The sequence below is a fragment of the Eulemur rufifrons genome, chromosome 15 (genome assembly GCF_041146395.1).
Source record: "Eulemur rufifrons isolate Redbay chromosome 15, OSU_ERuf_1, whole genome shotgun sequence".
NCBI classification, from domain to species: Eukaryota; Metazoa; Chordata; class Mammalia; order Primates; family Lemuridae; genus Eulemur; species Eulemur rufifrons.
In genome coordinates this window covers 37,945,510-37,962,721 of record NC_090997.1, presented here as the reverse complement: position 1 = coordinate 37,962,721, position 17,212 = coordinate 37,945,510, and positions in this window count along the sequence as shown.

Sequence of the window (17,212 nt, the reverse complement as noted above, 5' to 3'; positions counted from 1 at the left end):
ATATTCTGAAATTTTAAAAAAACGTGTATTCAGAATCTGAAGGCTGATGCCAAACCTGTGTGAAAGCAAAGAAAATGAAAGTGATATTGCTCTCTGAAAGCACCTAAACAACAGCAAATACCTTGGGTGCACTTGTTCTCAAATCTAATGTAGGATTTTAATTTTATCTCTGCTCCCTTTAAATTCTTAGAGTTCTTTCTTGTACAAAATCACTAAAAACTTGTTATCTTTAGAGTGCATAATAAAGTGTTTTCTGATTGTAGATTTGTGGTGTGTTCTCAATATGTCATTCCTCTAATTAAATGTCTTAAAATAGCAACTGCAATGCTCTACATCTAATTTATTAAAATGACAATTAGATGATGAATGCTCAGATAAAAATCTCTTCTCCATATGGAGAATAATTATTCATGCAGGAAAATTATCAGAAATAATTTTGGGCTTCTCTAATAACATACTAGGTAATTTGTTATATTCAATATAGTTGAAAATATTTACCACTTACTGGTTCCTACAAAAGTCAATACAGCCTACAGGTAAAATTAATGAGGGAATATGAATATTATATTAAAAGTCATATTAGAGCTTACTTTAGATTTGAAATGAACTTTGTGATAATCTAGTCTAAATTTCTCATTTTATTTATGAGTAAACGAAATCCCAGAGAAGTTATATAAATAAGTGAAAGGCTGTATCAATAATCTATCACAATGGTAAGATGAGAAAGCAGTTCACCTAACTCCATGCCCAGAGTTGCTTCCAGAACTTCATCCAGGACTTATTATACAGGCAAAATTAAGAGATGTTTTTTGGTCAGTTAACAAATGAAATGCTGGTCATAAAGAAAGGAATTATCACTGAATTTTTCTCTACTCCTTGAGTAAATTCTTTATCTCAGAAAAACCATGTTGTTTAATGTAACATACAAAGTTAACATAATTTGACTAGACCATTTTTTAAGGTTGTCTAAAATTTTGTAAATTATAAAATTGCTGTTTACCCTTACACTCCACCCCAATAATTGGAAACAATTTAAATGTCCAATTGCTGGCATTGAGTTGTGATTTTTCTATGTAGTGCAGCCACTAAAACTGCTGGGATCTAGATACCCAATGGCTTAGGCATTTTCATTCATACTTACATACCCAACAACAGTGCATATATACGTGTGTTAAAATAAATGTGCACAAACATTCATAGCACCTTTATTCATAGTGATCATTAAATTGACATAATCCTAATCTCCTGTAACTTTAATATAGATAAATAAATTCTGGCTTATTCATATAATGGAATAGTACATAGCAATGTAAATGAACAAACTTCAGCTATACACAACATTAATGTATCTCACAAACTTAGTGTATCGTCAAAGGAACTTGACAGAAAAAGATAAATATTGTACATTTATATATAATGCTCCAAGAGGGTCAATTTCCCACTCTCCTACAGGGAGTAATAATTCTAAAGGCAATAAAGTACGTATAGGGATTTATTAGATAGACTTTTCTACTGACGAAAAGAACAGTCAGGATTAAAAAGTAGGAGACCTGGAATTAAAAGGTAAATGGTTACAGAAAGATAAGAAAATGATGCAAAAAGAGCAATTAAAGATAATTAATATATAAATTTCCCACCTCAATATGTTCTGTAGATTTGCCTTGGCTGTCCAGATTCTATCAAGATTGTACAAAAGGCTCTTATTAACTTATTAGGAAAATAATTCTACAGACTTCAAAAATGTCCTGCATTTAATTAAAGTGACAATGAGGAACTGAAGTGATTGTTGTCAATGAAACCTCAAAGACTCCTACATATTCAGGGAGAACAGTTGGGCATTTGTGATCCACTCTATTCATCCCCATTCAAGAGAGGTCAATACTATGTTTCAACTTTTCCAGAACAGAATGATGCCAGATGTATTCATTCAACCAATATTTTTAAACACCCACTAATAAACATTCTTCTAGGCCCCAGGTTACAGTAGTGAATTAGACACAATCTCAAAGCTCATTTATTACTGTGGACTAGAAGAAAGGATGGGGAGGTGATAGACCAACAAGCCAAAAAATGAATAAGATAATTTCAAATAGCAGTAACTGCAAAAAAGAACACCTAGGGGATTAAATAAATGTGAATGACCAGTGCGGGAGGGAAAGAAATAATTTAGGTGGAGGCATCTTTGAGGACTTTTATCTAGGATGTGCATGATAAAAAGAAAAAGGACATTTGGAATCCTGAAGAGGGAGCATGCCCAGCAGACAGAACAGCAATCAACAAAATGCCTGAGGAAGAAATGATCTTATTGTGACCCAGAAACAGAAGGTGTCTCAGACTGTTTTGTGCTGCTATAACAGAATACCACAGACTGGATAATGGATAAAGAACAGAAATTTATTTCTCACAATTCTGGAGGCTGAGAAGCCTAAGGTCAAGGTGCAGGCAGATTTGGTGTGTAGAGAGGATCTTCTCTTCTTCCAAGATTGCATCTTGGACACTGTGTTCTCCAGAGGGGAGGAAAACTGGATCCTCACATGACAGAAGGCCAAAGGGCCAAGAGAGGTAACGGGGTCAAACTCACCCTTTTATAATGACATTAATCCAACCCATGAGGGCAGAGCCTCTCCAAGGTGCCATGTCTTAATACCATTCCAATGGCAATTGAATGTCAACGTGAGTTCTGGAGAGGACAAACATTCAAACCATAGCTGAAGGCTAAACTGGACAGAAGTAGAGTAACAGAGAGGTAGAGGTATATAGTGTTCTAATTATGTGTTCTTATAGTCCACAGAAAGGAATAAATGCCAGATTGTAACCAGATTAGGTAAAATCATGTCTTAAATCACCACTCCTTTTAGTTTCCATGGAAAAGTACAAGAACTACCACAGAAAATTTCAAACTTCGTTTTAGGGTCAGAATCTCATCTACTCCCTGGGAGTTTGGATTAGTCTAGATAGTCTAGACTGGCTTTGTGGTCAGTGCTGTAAGATCCATTACAAGGAATAGCCAGAGAGAAGAGGAACAATCCTCTCACCCAGATAGATGGTCAGAGAAAGACTGGCATCAGAGTGTTGAGTAATCATCAAGATTTCGTTGTGAACTGAAGCTATTAATGGAACAGGTCAGGAAAAAAGTATAATAAGAAGGGTTTGAGGCAATTACTATATCTTTAGCTACCTTTATTGTTTTGAGCACATGATTTGTTCATGTATAGAAATGAGTTAAATGGAGAAAAACTGAGAAGAATATTACAAAGTGTAACAGTTAAGTATGCATCAACTTGGCTAGGTCAAATAGTAGTCTAGATGTTGCTTTTGAAGATATTTTGTAGATGTGATTAGCATTTACAATCAGTAGACTTTAAGTGAAGGACATTATCCTTAATCCCTGACAATGTAGGGGGACCTCATCCAATCAGTTGAAGGCAAAAACTGAGGTTTTCTGGAGAAGAAAGAATTCTGCCTCAAGACTAACATAGAAATCCTGCCTGAATTTCCAGCCCGCCCACTCTGCAAACATCAGGCTTGCCAGCCCCCACATTAGCATGAACCGAGTCCTTACGTAAATCTTTTACTTTTTTTCTTCTCCCTCTCTATGTATATATGTATATATCCTAGTGGTTCTATTTCCCAGGAGAACTTAGACTGAAACACCAAGTAAATTCTACAGTACAAATTCCTTTCTGATTTTCTTAATCCTGTGAAGGAGAAAGAAACCTCCAAACAACTTTTACTTTTCCCTGTTAAGGTCTGAAGAAGGGTCAACCTCAGTCACTCACTCCATGCTTGTCTTCTTCTAAGTTTCCTGATGGGACCTGATTAACCACTGAAAGGTGAAGGCTCACACCTCTCTGGCCAGAACTAGCCACCTGACCCTGCCCAACACCAGGGGGCCAGTTTTTTTGTTTTTTGGTCTTTTTTTTTTTCTCTTAGGGGATAAATGACATATCTGAATCTATGATATAACACTCTTCTCTACTATTAAAATGCAAATAATTGGCATTGGGAAATCCTTCCCAGGTAAGTGAAGTAGAAAGTTAAACATTTATCTAGCAGATCTACTTTGGAGCCTTAACAATCCAGCTAAGATACTGGAAATGATAAAATATTAATAAAATATATTTTTAATCTGCCCCTATTGACTTTAGCTTTTGATTGAAAACAATATTTCCTAGGTCCTTTCACTGTACCCTATATATTCTTCAAAGGCCAGGTCCTGCATATACAAAGCAAAATGGAACAGGGAGTCTTAATTATTTAAAGTGGCTGTCTGCAGTAATTCAAATCACTTTTTTATTCTAATTTTGCTGAGCGTTTCTGGTCATGAGTTGATGAGAAGCAAAATGTAATCATGTCCAAATTAAATCAAGCACAGAATTTAAAGAGTAACTTTACTAGTTTATTAGTAGAAATAGATCTAAAATAATTTTTTTCTCAACATATATGAATTTGAGGCAATATGCTTAGTGGTTAGAAGTCCGACTTCCTGGATTCAAATTGTGGTTTCACACTAGCTATATGACCTTAGGCATTTTACTCAACCATGTCCTGCCTCAATTGCTCCATCAATAAAATGGGGATAATATTAACACTTATCTCATAGGGTGGTTGTGAAGATGAAGCACATAGAATTTTATATGGAGCATAGTAAGTACATGAAAAATTGCTTTTGTTATTTGATACTGTCTGATACTTATGAATTTTTTATCAAATAATTGCTACATCAGTTTTTGTGTACAACATTAAGTTAGCTGTTTGATAGGAAACCATCTGAATCTAAGTTTGAGTCCTAGATCTGCAAATTATAGGTTAGGCAATGCTGGCAAGATACCATCAAGGGGGTCCTGACCAAGGACATGGACCTGAAACCTGCCATATCTATATCATTAAAAAAATCAAGTGTGATTCTATTTACTGAATGACTGAATATAAGCTATAAAATCTTATACAGCCCTGAGTGCTTCCTATCTATTCACTTAAGCAATTTATCTTCAAAATAGTTAAGACCGCAATGATTCTGCAGCTGATGTTCCACAATCATGTGCCAGAAAAACACGTTAAAACAAGTAAATATCAGAATACCAGTAATTATTTTTAAGTACATGAGGGCTCATTTTCCTTACTTGTCAGTGATCAATTTCGTCGTAAAGCATAATTGTTTAAGTGTAGCTGGATTTCTTCATAGGTCTCCCCCATCTTCTGACTTCCACATTTTTTTTCTTCCATTGTTGACACATACAGCCTCCAGGAATAAGTTGTCTAATGTTCCCTCTCTGCTCCTGTGGCTTCATCAATCGCTTCTCTCCTGCACCTGCCTAATTTTTCTGTTCTTCATTCCCTTTTCTGATTGGCTCCACATCAGAGTAAACGTAGTGATACTGTACACAGAGCATAATGATTATTGGTCTTCCAATTTAGCCCCAAGACACCAACAGCAGTGGATCGACTTAGAGAAAATTTAGGTGTAAGAAAATCTAACAGTCACACTAAAAACCGCAGCAGGCTGTGTTTGGTGGAGACTTGTCTTCAGCTTCTTTCACAGATTTTGAAACTAAAATCATATCATGACTGCTTTGGACTCCACATAGTCTTCTGAAAAGAAGAAATTAATAATGTGTTAATAAAATTTTAAAGTTATAGGGACTTTATATTAAAATACAATGGCAAAAAACTATGCAGGCAAATTACAACACTTTGTTATTCTCATCTACTTCAATTTTGTCAAATTCACATCAGAATTTGACAGTTAAAAGTCAATAGTTTGAAATATACAGATAATTACCTGTAGAATTTCCTTTTGTTTCTTCACTTTTATCTAGTTAATTTCTTAGAGTATTTCTGCCAGCACCACATGCCCCATTTGTTCAAAGTCTTTAGTAGCCCTGATAGAGTCTCCAGTATTTAAAAATTAAAGATTGTAGGATCTTCAAAAATAAAAAACTAGATTTGATTTAAAATTGTATGAGGTAACTGGACAATACCCAAGACTCTAACTAACATTCATTGATCACTATTTAAGTTTCCTGTAGCTTCTGTAAAAAATTACAACAAATTTGGAGTCTTGAAACAACAGAAATGTATTCTCCCACAGTTCTGGACACCAGAACTGTGAAATAAGTTTTACTAGGCTGAAATCAATTCATGTTTGCCATGTATACATGTCTTTCTATTCTTCTAGTTAAGTAGCCTCTTCTTCCCACACTTTCTCAGGCATATAATTGTCCCATTTCTTAATCTTTCTCATACTTCCTTCAGTGTTTACTGTTCTTTCCTGCTCTGTCTTTCCGCCTACAAAATATTTATGTATTTGAAGATGCACATCAAAGGTAAATTCTTCCATCAAGTATTTTTTTAATCTATAGTAGGAAATAATCTGTTCCTCCTTTGATTTTCCAATTCATTTTTTAACCCATATAACACAAATTACCATACACATGTGTAGCTACTAAAGCAGATTACAGGTTCTTTTAGGCCAGTGACTTTGTCTTTGTCCATCTTGGGATCTTCTATAACCCCTAACACAATGTCTTACAGATAGTTGGTGGTTAACACACATGGGTGGGAATAATCTTAACCACATCAATTTATTGAGTAGTCATGACAACTGGGTGAAAGAGTTGTATCACAGAGTTATGTCTTGTTTCCAATTGTGAAAACTGAATGGAAGTGCCGATGAAGTATTACTAGTAGAGATAAATAAAAACCTGTCCAAAGACAAAAAAGCAAATTAACTAACATTCATTGAGCACTATATTAGTTTCCTGTGGCTTCTGTAACAAATTACAACAAACTTGGAGGCTTGAAACAACAGAAATGTATTCTCTCACAGTTCTGGACACCAGAAGTCTGAAGTAAGTTTTACTAGGCTGAAATCAACATATCAGCAGGGCGGCACTCCTGCCAGATTCTCTGCAGGAGAAGTTACTTTTTGGATCTTCCAGCTTCTGTTGGTTGCTGACATCCTTACCTGGTGGCCCCATCACTTCATTCTCTGCCTCCTTTGTTCACATTGCCTTCTCTTTGCCAAATCTCCCTCTTCCTTTTTCTTATAAGGGTACTTGTGATTACATTTAGGTCTCACTCAGGATAATCTTCCCTTATCCAGATCCTCAACTTAACCAAATCTACAATGATGATTTTTCCATGAAAGGTTAACATTTACGGTTCCCAGGGATTAGAGCCGTATGTGCATGGGGGCCATTATTCATTCTGCTATAAGCACCGACTAGACATGTTCCTATGTATGGTTTTACTGAATCTGTGTAGCTACTCTGTGATAGTTATTGTTCTGATTGTACAAGTTAGAACACTGACGTCCAAGAGGTTGAGTGACTTCCCCAAAGACACATGTGGTGAAGTTTTCAAGTGGTGAAGATTTCATTCAAACTAGGACCATCTGGCTCCAACTTGATTTTGTTTTTACCTTTTATCCTGGAAGCTTCCCAGATACTACACATAGATTCTTTTTTTTTTTTTTCAGGATATTATGGGGGTACAAACATTTTGGTTACATGTTATGACTTTGCCTCCCCCAAGCCAGGATTAGAGGCATGCCCTTCCCCCATACAATGTTCACCGCGTCCATTAGTTGTGAGTTTACCCAACCCCCAATGAATGTTACTACCATGTGAGCACCTTAGTGTTAATTAGTGCCAATTTGATGGCAAGTACATGTGGTGCTTATTCTTCCATTCTTGTGATACCTCACTTCGGAGGATGGGCTCAAGCTCTATTCAGAAAAATCTAAGAGGTGCTAGAACACTATTCTTTTTTGTAATTGAGTAGTATTCCATTGTATACATATAGCATATTTTATTAATCCACTCATGGATTGATGGGCACTTGGGTTATTTCCACATCCTTGCAACAATGAATTGTGCTGCCATAAACATTTGAGTGTAGATGTCTTTATTATAGAATGTCTTTTGTTCCTTTGGGTAGATGCCTAATAGTGCTATTGCTGGATCAAATGCTATTTCTATTTTTAGCTCTTTGAGGTATCTCCAAATTCTTTTCCACAGAGGTTGTACTAATTTGCAGTCTCACCAGCAGTGGGATCTCTCCACATCCTCACCAGAATTTGTTTTGGGATTTTTTGATAAAGGCCATTCTCACTGGGGTTAGGTGATATCTCATTGTGGTTTTGATTTGCCTTTCCCTAATGAGAGATGTTGAGCAGTTTTTTATATGTTTGCTGGCCATTAGACATAGATTCTTAATAAATGTTTGTTGTTGTAAAATAAAACCATTTAGATTTTAAAGTTAGCTGCTTTATCATTCTGTTACTACTTTTTAAAGTTCATTGATTTTTAAAGCATTTTTATATATCAGATGTCTCTTCAGAAAATATTTTCTAATATGAACGCAGTGTTGTCTCCAAATAGATTGGAGGCAGTTTTGTCAATGTTTTAATATCACCAGCTCAGTAGTAAAACATAATTGTTTAAGTGTAGCTGGATTTCTTTGTAGTTCTCCCTCTATCCTCCAACTTTCACATTTTTTTTTCATTATAACACAACACATAAAAATGTGAAGATTTTATACAGAAAATTCAAAAAGTAAAAAGAAAGTAAAAAAATATTGAAAATTTGAGAGGTGCAAATACAAACCAAAGTCATTAGTCTACAAATGTTGAAAACATACCTCCCTGATACAATCCAAGATGATTAGAAATCAGCTATATTGTCCCTATGAAAGTATGAGGTTACTGCCCATAAGAATAAAACTCATTCAAATGACATTACACATTCTCCCTGATTTCCCCTAAGTAAGCCCTAGACACTTTGAAGTTGCATTACTGGGCTCTGATAATTGATTATATACTTTCTAGTGGATATTTTAAAAGCCCCATTTGATAAAGTGTTTTTAAAAAACTCAGAAAGCACCAGTCGGTCATTTCTACTCCACTAGTTTATGCTGCCTAATGTTAAAATAGTGGTTTTCTTGGCTCATACAGACATGAATAGTTTTCTCTTGCTGACATAACAAATTGCCACCACATTAGCAGCTTCCAATAGCAGCTCCTTATTATCTCAGCCCTCTAAGTCAGAAGTCAAGGCATAGCATGGCTCAGCTAGCTCTCTGTCCCTGATTGCACAAGGACAAAATCGTTGGGAGGACTGCATTCCTTTCTGGAGACCCAGGAGTGAATCTGCTCCCAAGCTTATTCAGGTTGTTGGCAAAATTCAGTCTGTTGTAGCTGTGAGACTGAGGTTCCCATTTCTCTGCTGGCTGTTGGGTGGGGGTCATTTTTGGCTTCTGGAGGCTGCCTCCATTCTTAGCTCATGGGCCCCTTCCTCCATCTTCAAAGACAGCAAAGGTGGGTAGAGTCCTTCTCCTGTTTCAAATGTCTCTGACCTCCCTTTTTCTGCCTGCCTCATTTCTCCTCTGTTCCTCTTCCACTGCATCTTTTCGACTAACTTTCCTACCTCCTTCTTCAGCATTTAAAGACCATGTGATTACATCAAGTTCACTAGGATAATTCAGGATACGCTCTTTATCTTTGATTCAGTTGACTGGTTATCTCAATTTCATCTGCCAAGTCCCTTCACAGAAGTACCTATACTAGGGCTGTATTGAATGACCAGGGGACAAAAATATTGGATGAAAGTCTATAGAATTCTGGCTGAAACACAGTGTATAAGTCTCAACAAGCGTGTACTTTGATTCTTAATTCTCTATTTCTAGCTTTCAAAGATCAGATTACTCATCAAGATAAACTTGTGACATAAAACCAGAAACATGGAACTAGCTGTATATTTTCCTGAATACAATATGATGGACAGAACTTGTCAAGGTTCAGATACACCTATGCAGCCACATTTTTACCTTATGTGTTAATAATAGATGGTGAGCAAAAGTTAGACGCAATTTAAAAAAAAAAAAAGAAAATTCACTTATTCTCAAAACCTTATATGTCCAGTGTGCCATGGATAATAGGCATAGAAAAATATGTACTCAAATAGAAGAATAAGCACATACCGAAATTTTTAAGATGTAGGGGCCAAGAAGAAAGTTCCACTGGGCCCTCTAAAGGTTCACTGAAAAATCAATACACAAAAGGCAAATTTATTTTAATTTTTTTATTTATTTGTCAGGTACATGTGCAGATTTGTTGCATGGATGTTCTGTATAGTGGCAAACACTGGGTTTTTTGTATAACCCTCACCTGATTAGTGTACATAGTACCCATTAGGTAATTTCTCATCCCACAACCTTCTCCCACTCTTCTACCCTCCCTTCTGAGTCTTCAATTATCTATCATTTCATTCATCATATCCATGTGTAATAATTATTTAGCTCCTGCTTACAAGGGAGAACATGTGGTATTTGTTTCTGAGTTATTTCACTTAAGATAATGGCATCCAATTCCATCTATGTTGCTGTAAAAGACAGGATTTCATTCTTTTTTATGGCTGAGCAGTATTCCATAGTATACATATACCACATTTTCTTTATTCAATCCTCAGCTGATGGACATTTAGGTAGTTCAATTCCATATATTTCCTATTGTGAATAGTACTGCAATAAACATAGGAGTGCAGGTATCTTTTTGATATGATTTCCTTTCCTTTGGGTGGGCACCTAGCAGTGGAATTGCTAGATCAAATGATACTTCTATTTTTAGTTCTTTGAGAAATCTCTGTACTTTTTTCCATAGAGCTTATACTAATTTAAGTTTCCACCAATGATAAATAAGTGTTCCCTTTTCTATGCATTCTCACCAACATCTATCGATTTTTGACTTCTTAATAATGGCCATTCTGACTGGAGTCAGATGATATCTCATTCTGGTTTTAACTTGCATTTCACTGATGATTAGTGATCTTGAGCATTTTTTTAATATTTTTGTTTGCCATTTGCATATTTTCTTTTACAAATTTGTATTCATGTCTTTTGCCCACTTTTTAATGGGGTTGTTTTTTTCTCATTCAGCAAAGCAATAAATATGATTCACCACAAAAACAGAATTAAAAACAAAAACCATATGATCTTCTCAATAGATGTGGAAAAAATATTTGATAAAATTCAGTATCCCTTAATGATTAAAAAAAACAAAAACCCAACAAACTAGACATAGAAGGAACATACCTCAAAAGAATAGAAGCCATATATGAAAAACCCATAGCCAACATCATACTGAACATGGAAAAGTTGAAAGCATTCCCCCTAACAAATGGATCAAGGCAAGGACACCCACTTTCACCACTTCTATTGAACAAAGTATTGGAAGTGCTAGCCAGAGCACTCAGACAAAAGAAAGAAATAAAGGGCATCCAAATAAGAAAAGAGGAAGTCAGACAATTTCTATTTGCTGATGATATAATCTTATACCTAAAAACCCTTAAGATTCCTCAAAAGGCCCCTAGATTTTTAATAAATGAATTCAGTAAAGTATAAGGTTGCAAAATCAACATACAGAAATGAGTAGCATCTCTATACTCCAATAACAACCAAGCTGAAAACAAAATCAAGAACTTAATTCCATTTATAATAGCTACAAAAAATAATAAAATACCAAGGAATATATTTAACCAATTTAACCTAGGAGGTGAAAGATTTCTACAAGGAAAACTACAAAATACTGATAAATAAAATCACAGATGACATAAATAAATTGAAAAACATACCATGCTCATGAATTGACAGAATCAATGCTATTAAAATGAGCATAGTGCAGAAAGCAATCTATAGATTCAATGAAATTCATATCAAAATACCAATGTCTTTTTTCACAGATTTAGAGAAAACAATCCTAAAGTTCATACAAAACCAAAAATGAACCTAAGTAGCCAAAGCAATCCTAAGCAAAAAGAACAAAGTTCAGGGCATCACATTACCTGACTTCAAATTATACTATAACTCTACACTAACAAAACAGCATGATACTGGTATAAAAATAGACACATATTTTAATGGAACAGAATAGAGAACCCAGAAATAGAGTCATATACCTACAACGAACTGATCTTTGGCAAAGTAAACAAAAACATACACTGGAGAAAGGAAATCCTATACAATAAATGGTGCTGGGAAAATTGGGTATCCATATGCATCAAAATTAACCTAGATCCCTATCTCTCACTATATACAAAAATTAACTCAAGATAAAGACTCAAATGTAAGATCTGAAACTATAAAAATTCTAAAAGAAAACCTAGGAAAAATTCTGTTGGACATTGGCCTAGGCATAGAATTTATGACTAAGACCCCAAAAACAAATGCAACAAAACCAAAAATAAACAAATGTGACTTAATTAAGCAAAAGGTAAATTAATTGGAGAAAATGTATTCAAATTTAAATAATGTATATAAACAGGAGTCTTTAGAATGATGCCCCAAAGATACAGGGAAAACTGTCCACTCTCATGCTTAGCTTCGACAAAGTGTGGACATCTGTGTAGAAATATGATTGGACAAAAGGGGTATGATCTAATGTTAATAGACTGAGTTGTGAAACCAAGCAAGGCCTGCCTGTCTAGATTCTTATTTGCCTCTATGAACATGCATTTCTTCCTTCTGGTATGGGGCAGGACCCTCACTGGAATGGAGGTCTTATGACCTACAGTCAAGCAAGGTAGGGCAGATAATTTCTTTATGGCCAGTTTTTACACAGAAAGGCAGAGGGAAAGTTAGAGCAGTATTTTTTGGTTTTATGGCTGGCTTTGGGGAAAAGGGATTTTGGTTTCTAAGATCTGCCTTAGGGATGAGGGATTCTAGTTTCTATGGCTAGCCATGGGGGAGAAAGAGAGGCCAGAGACAGGATAACAGAAGAAGGTCAGAGAAAAACAGAGAAGTAACTTCTGAGGCTGCTTCTGAGGCCTTCATTTTGGGGTACTATTGTCTACACTCCAACAAAAACAACTATTGACAAGAACAAAGTGCTTACTGACAAAGAGTGTTAAAATACTTTTCCGTAAGCTGCATAATGACTCATCATAGATGATCTCAGAATTATCAAGTGTCTTGTCTTGGAGTCAGATCCTTCTATTACTTTCAATTGCTCCTTTTGGAGTTATTCTAGCTGATGATAAGGGAATTTGCTCCACAAGCCAATTAGACATTCAAAGTTAACTCATGCATGTGATAATTTAGTGCTTTCACTTACTGACATAGGAAAACATTATTACCACTCAAAAAACCTGGTATGATTAACCCCATAGCCTAGTTTCCTGATGTGAATGTTCTCATAAATGGAATAAGATTGCAAGTGATATGGAAGCAAGACTTTTTAGAAGCTGGTAAATTTCCTCCCCACTCACTTTGCCTTTCAGCCAGTTGGATGCTGTGAGTGGCAGACAATGAAAAGGCCCTGAAATATGACTGATCCACAATACATAAGGAGCCCAGAATACTAAATTCCCACATGGGGGAGGCCTCTTTTCAACAAGGAATATCTGTCTTGGATAGTTAGGTGAGCTACAAATACACTTCTACTGTGTTTAGGCTTTGATACCTTTTGGGTCCATTCTTTTTAGCAGCTGGTGTTACCTATACTAATACATCCTGCATTCATCCTACTTTAAAGTTCACAGCATAAACTTCATGCTGCAAGTTTTCCAGTCCCTGGCTCTTTAGATTACATAAATTTTATCACTCTCAATATTTTTTTCAAGGTTATTGTTTGTGTTGTAAAAGTCAAGAGTATATTTTGGAATTCAGAGCCACTATTTTGAAACAAACTGTACTATTTTTTGTGTATTCTTTCCACTGGAGCAAAATATTTTAACCTCTTTTCTTTTTCATTTTTAATAATCAAAGGGATGCAGTGCAATAAGGGAAATTAAAAGTAGTAAAAAAATACATGGACAAAAATGCTGAAATATTATTCTCTTGTACAAGGTTAACTCAATAGAACAGAATGCTCCTGGCATAAAATTAAATTTGATATGAGAAAGAGGCAAACACAGATTTCTTTCAGGTGTAAGTGTCTTCATTTACATATTGATTGTAATAACACAGTTTAAACATGCTCACACTTACAATATTGTCCTTTTGGAAAAGAAAGGAATCTTTCTGGTGTCTCAGTAAATAAGATCAGTGGCTAATACCTGAGGTTCATGGTTCCATGCTGATTTTATGACCAGTACAGTCAGGTAATTATTTCTTACAAATTTCTCATTTGAACAGAAGGTTCAGAATAAGTTGTAAGAAGTAATAGGAGATAATTTGAAGCTGATCCACATAGGGCAGCATTATTAAAAGTAAATGCTAAAAATAGCCTGACACTTGGAAGAAAGTTACAGGGTCAATGGGATTGATGATTGTTAGTTATGATAATATTCATATTCATATTACTACAGATTATAACATCTTTTACATCTATAATTTACATTTTAAGTATTTTATTGTATAATAATCCCTCAACAACCATGACTATGATTATTATTATACATTGTAAATATACGAGAAAATAAGCTTGATTGATTTACAGCAAATGAGCCAACATCATATAGTTACTATGCTAAAGTTTCATATGTCTGAGGCCTTCTATCATTTTTAAAAAGTCCTGATTAGGAATCTCTGATTTATTATAATAACCATCAACAAACAAGGATGATTGATAAACTACTATGTCCCAAGAATTTTAGTATTCTTTTCATTGTGTCCATTTCCACTAGTATTTTTATTAATTCTATGCCAATGTCCCTGGCCTCACATTAAAAAAGTAATACTACTTTGGGTGTACTTTCTTGAAGATAGAGTCAACTCCTCTGACAAATAACAAATTCTTATTTTTTTTTTTTTAAATCAACCATTTGGACTCACACAGAATGACATTTTAGGGCAAAAGTAAATAATCAATATTGCAAGCTTTTTCATATTAAAAAAAATGTTGTTATTAGGAACAATGTCCAGAGTAAATGCTTTTCCTGAATTAAAATATCTTCTAAAGTCAGTTAACATCTACGTACTACATGGCATAAAGAGAAATAATTTTAAGTGAATGCTTAACATCTCTAATCATCAGGGAAATGCAAATAAAAACCACAATGAGATATCACTTAACTCCAGTGAGAATGGCTTTTATCAAAAAGTCCCAAAACAAAAAATGTTGGCATGAATGCAGAGAGATAGGAACACTCATACACTGCTAGTGGGACTGCAAACTAGTACAACCTCTGTGGAAAGCAATATGGAGATACCTCAAAGAGCTACAAGTAGAACTACCATTTGATCCACAAATCCCATTACTGCACATCTACCCAAAGGAAAAAAAGACATCCTATGAAAAAGACATCTGCACTAGAATGTTTATAGCAGCACAATTCAAAATTGCAAAGATGTGGAAACAACCCAAGAGCCCATTAATCCACAAGTGGATGAATAAAATGTGATATATGTATACCATGGAATACTACTCAGCCATAAAAAATGGTGAACTGACACCTCTTGTATTTCCTGGATAGAGCTGGAGCCCATTCTACTAAGTGAAGTATCACAAGAATGGAAAAACAAGCACCACAGGTATTCACCATCAAATTGGCACTAATTGATCAACATTTATGTGCACATATGAAAGTAAAATTCATCGGGTGTCAGGCAGGTGGGAAGGGGGAGGAGAGTGGATATATTCACACCTAATGGGTGCGATGTGCACTGTCTGGGGGATGGACAGTCTTGTAGCTCTGACTCAGGTGGGGCAAAGACAATATATGTAACCAAAGTGTTGTATGCCAGTAATATTCTGAAATAAGTAAATAAATAAATAAAATGAATATCACACAATAAAAAAATTTCCTAAAGTCATTTAACATCAGGCTCCTCATGGCATGAAGAGGAAGAATTTTAAGACAACCAAATCTTTTATGAAAAGAACAGAGCAAATATTAGGCTGTGACCATAGTCACAGCTTAATTTTTTTTTTTATTTCAGCTTATTATGGGGGGTACAAAAGTTCAGGTTACATAGGTTGCCCATGTACCGCCTATCCCCCCAAGTCAGAGCTCCAGGCGTGTCCATTCCCCAGACAGTGCACACTGCACTCATCATGTGGGTATACACCCATTCCCTCCTCGCATCCCCCCCTCCCCGAGTCAGCACCTTCAAGCGTGACCATTCCCCAGACGGTGCGCAATGCACTCATCATGTAGGCATACACCCATCCCCTCCCCCCACCCCCCACCTCAGTCTGATATCCGATTGGTATCATTCCCAAATGTACATTTAGGTGATGATCAGGGAAACCAATTTTCTGGTGAGTAGATGTGATGCTTGTTTTTCCATTCTTGGGATACTTCACTTAATATAATGGATTCCAACTCTCTCCAGGAGAACCAAAGAGATATCGTATCACTGTTATTTCTTATAGCTGAGTAATACTCCATGGTATACATATACCATAACTTACTAATCCAATCATGAAAATTGATGGGCATTTGGGTTGTTTCCACATCTTTGCTATTGTGAATTGTGCTGCTATAAACATTCGGGTACAGGTGTCTTTGTCATAGAATGACTTATGTTACAGCTTAATTTAAATTTGATCTTTAATATATTATTTGAGATTTATGGTGGGAAAGTCAGATTCAATAATTATTACAATGTTCATTAGGAAAATATGCGCCCTTAAGAAATTGATTAAGGAGCAAGATAGCCAAATAGAAACCTCCAGCAATCATCCTTCTGCACAAATGCCAAATTCAACAAATATCCATGCAAGTAAGCGCCTTCAGAAAAAAACAAAAATCACATGAGTGATCATACTACGTGTTTTTAATATCATATCAAGGAAAGAGGCACTGAAAAAGGCAGAGAAGACAATCTGGCATTAGCTGTGCCTCCCCTCCCCCATTACCTGGCAGTGCCATGCCAGCACACTGAGTGGAGAGAGAATCTGTTTTTCCAGGGGATGAAGAGTGAAGTGATTAAGGGACTTTGCATTGAAACTCAGGGCTGCCTTTGCACAAAGCAACACAGCACAGAGCAGAATTCTGATGATGACCACAGAGGAAGGATTTAGACCAGACCAGCCAGAGGGAAATCCTCTGCCTCCAAACTTGAGTTCCAGCTAGATGCAACACCAGCTGACAAAAAAGCAGCCTGGGGACTGGACTAAATTTGTAAGGCAGTCATGTCATAAAGGCTACAGTCCTTGAGCAATTCTTGTGGCTGTGTTGGCTTGGAGCCAGTGGACTTGGGGTCCACATGACTCAGTGAGACACCAGTGGTGGTGGCCAAGCCAGTGTCTGTGTCACTCCTCCTCCCCAAT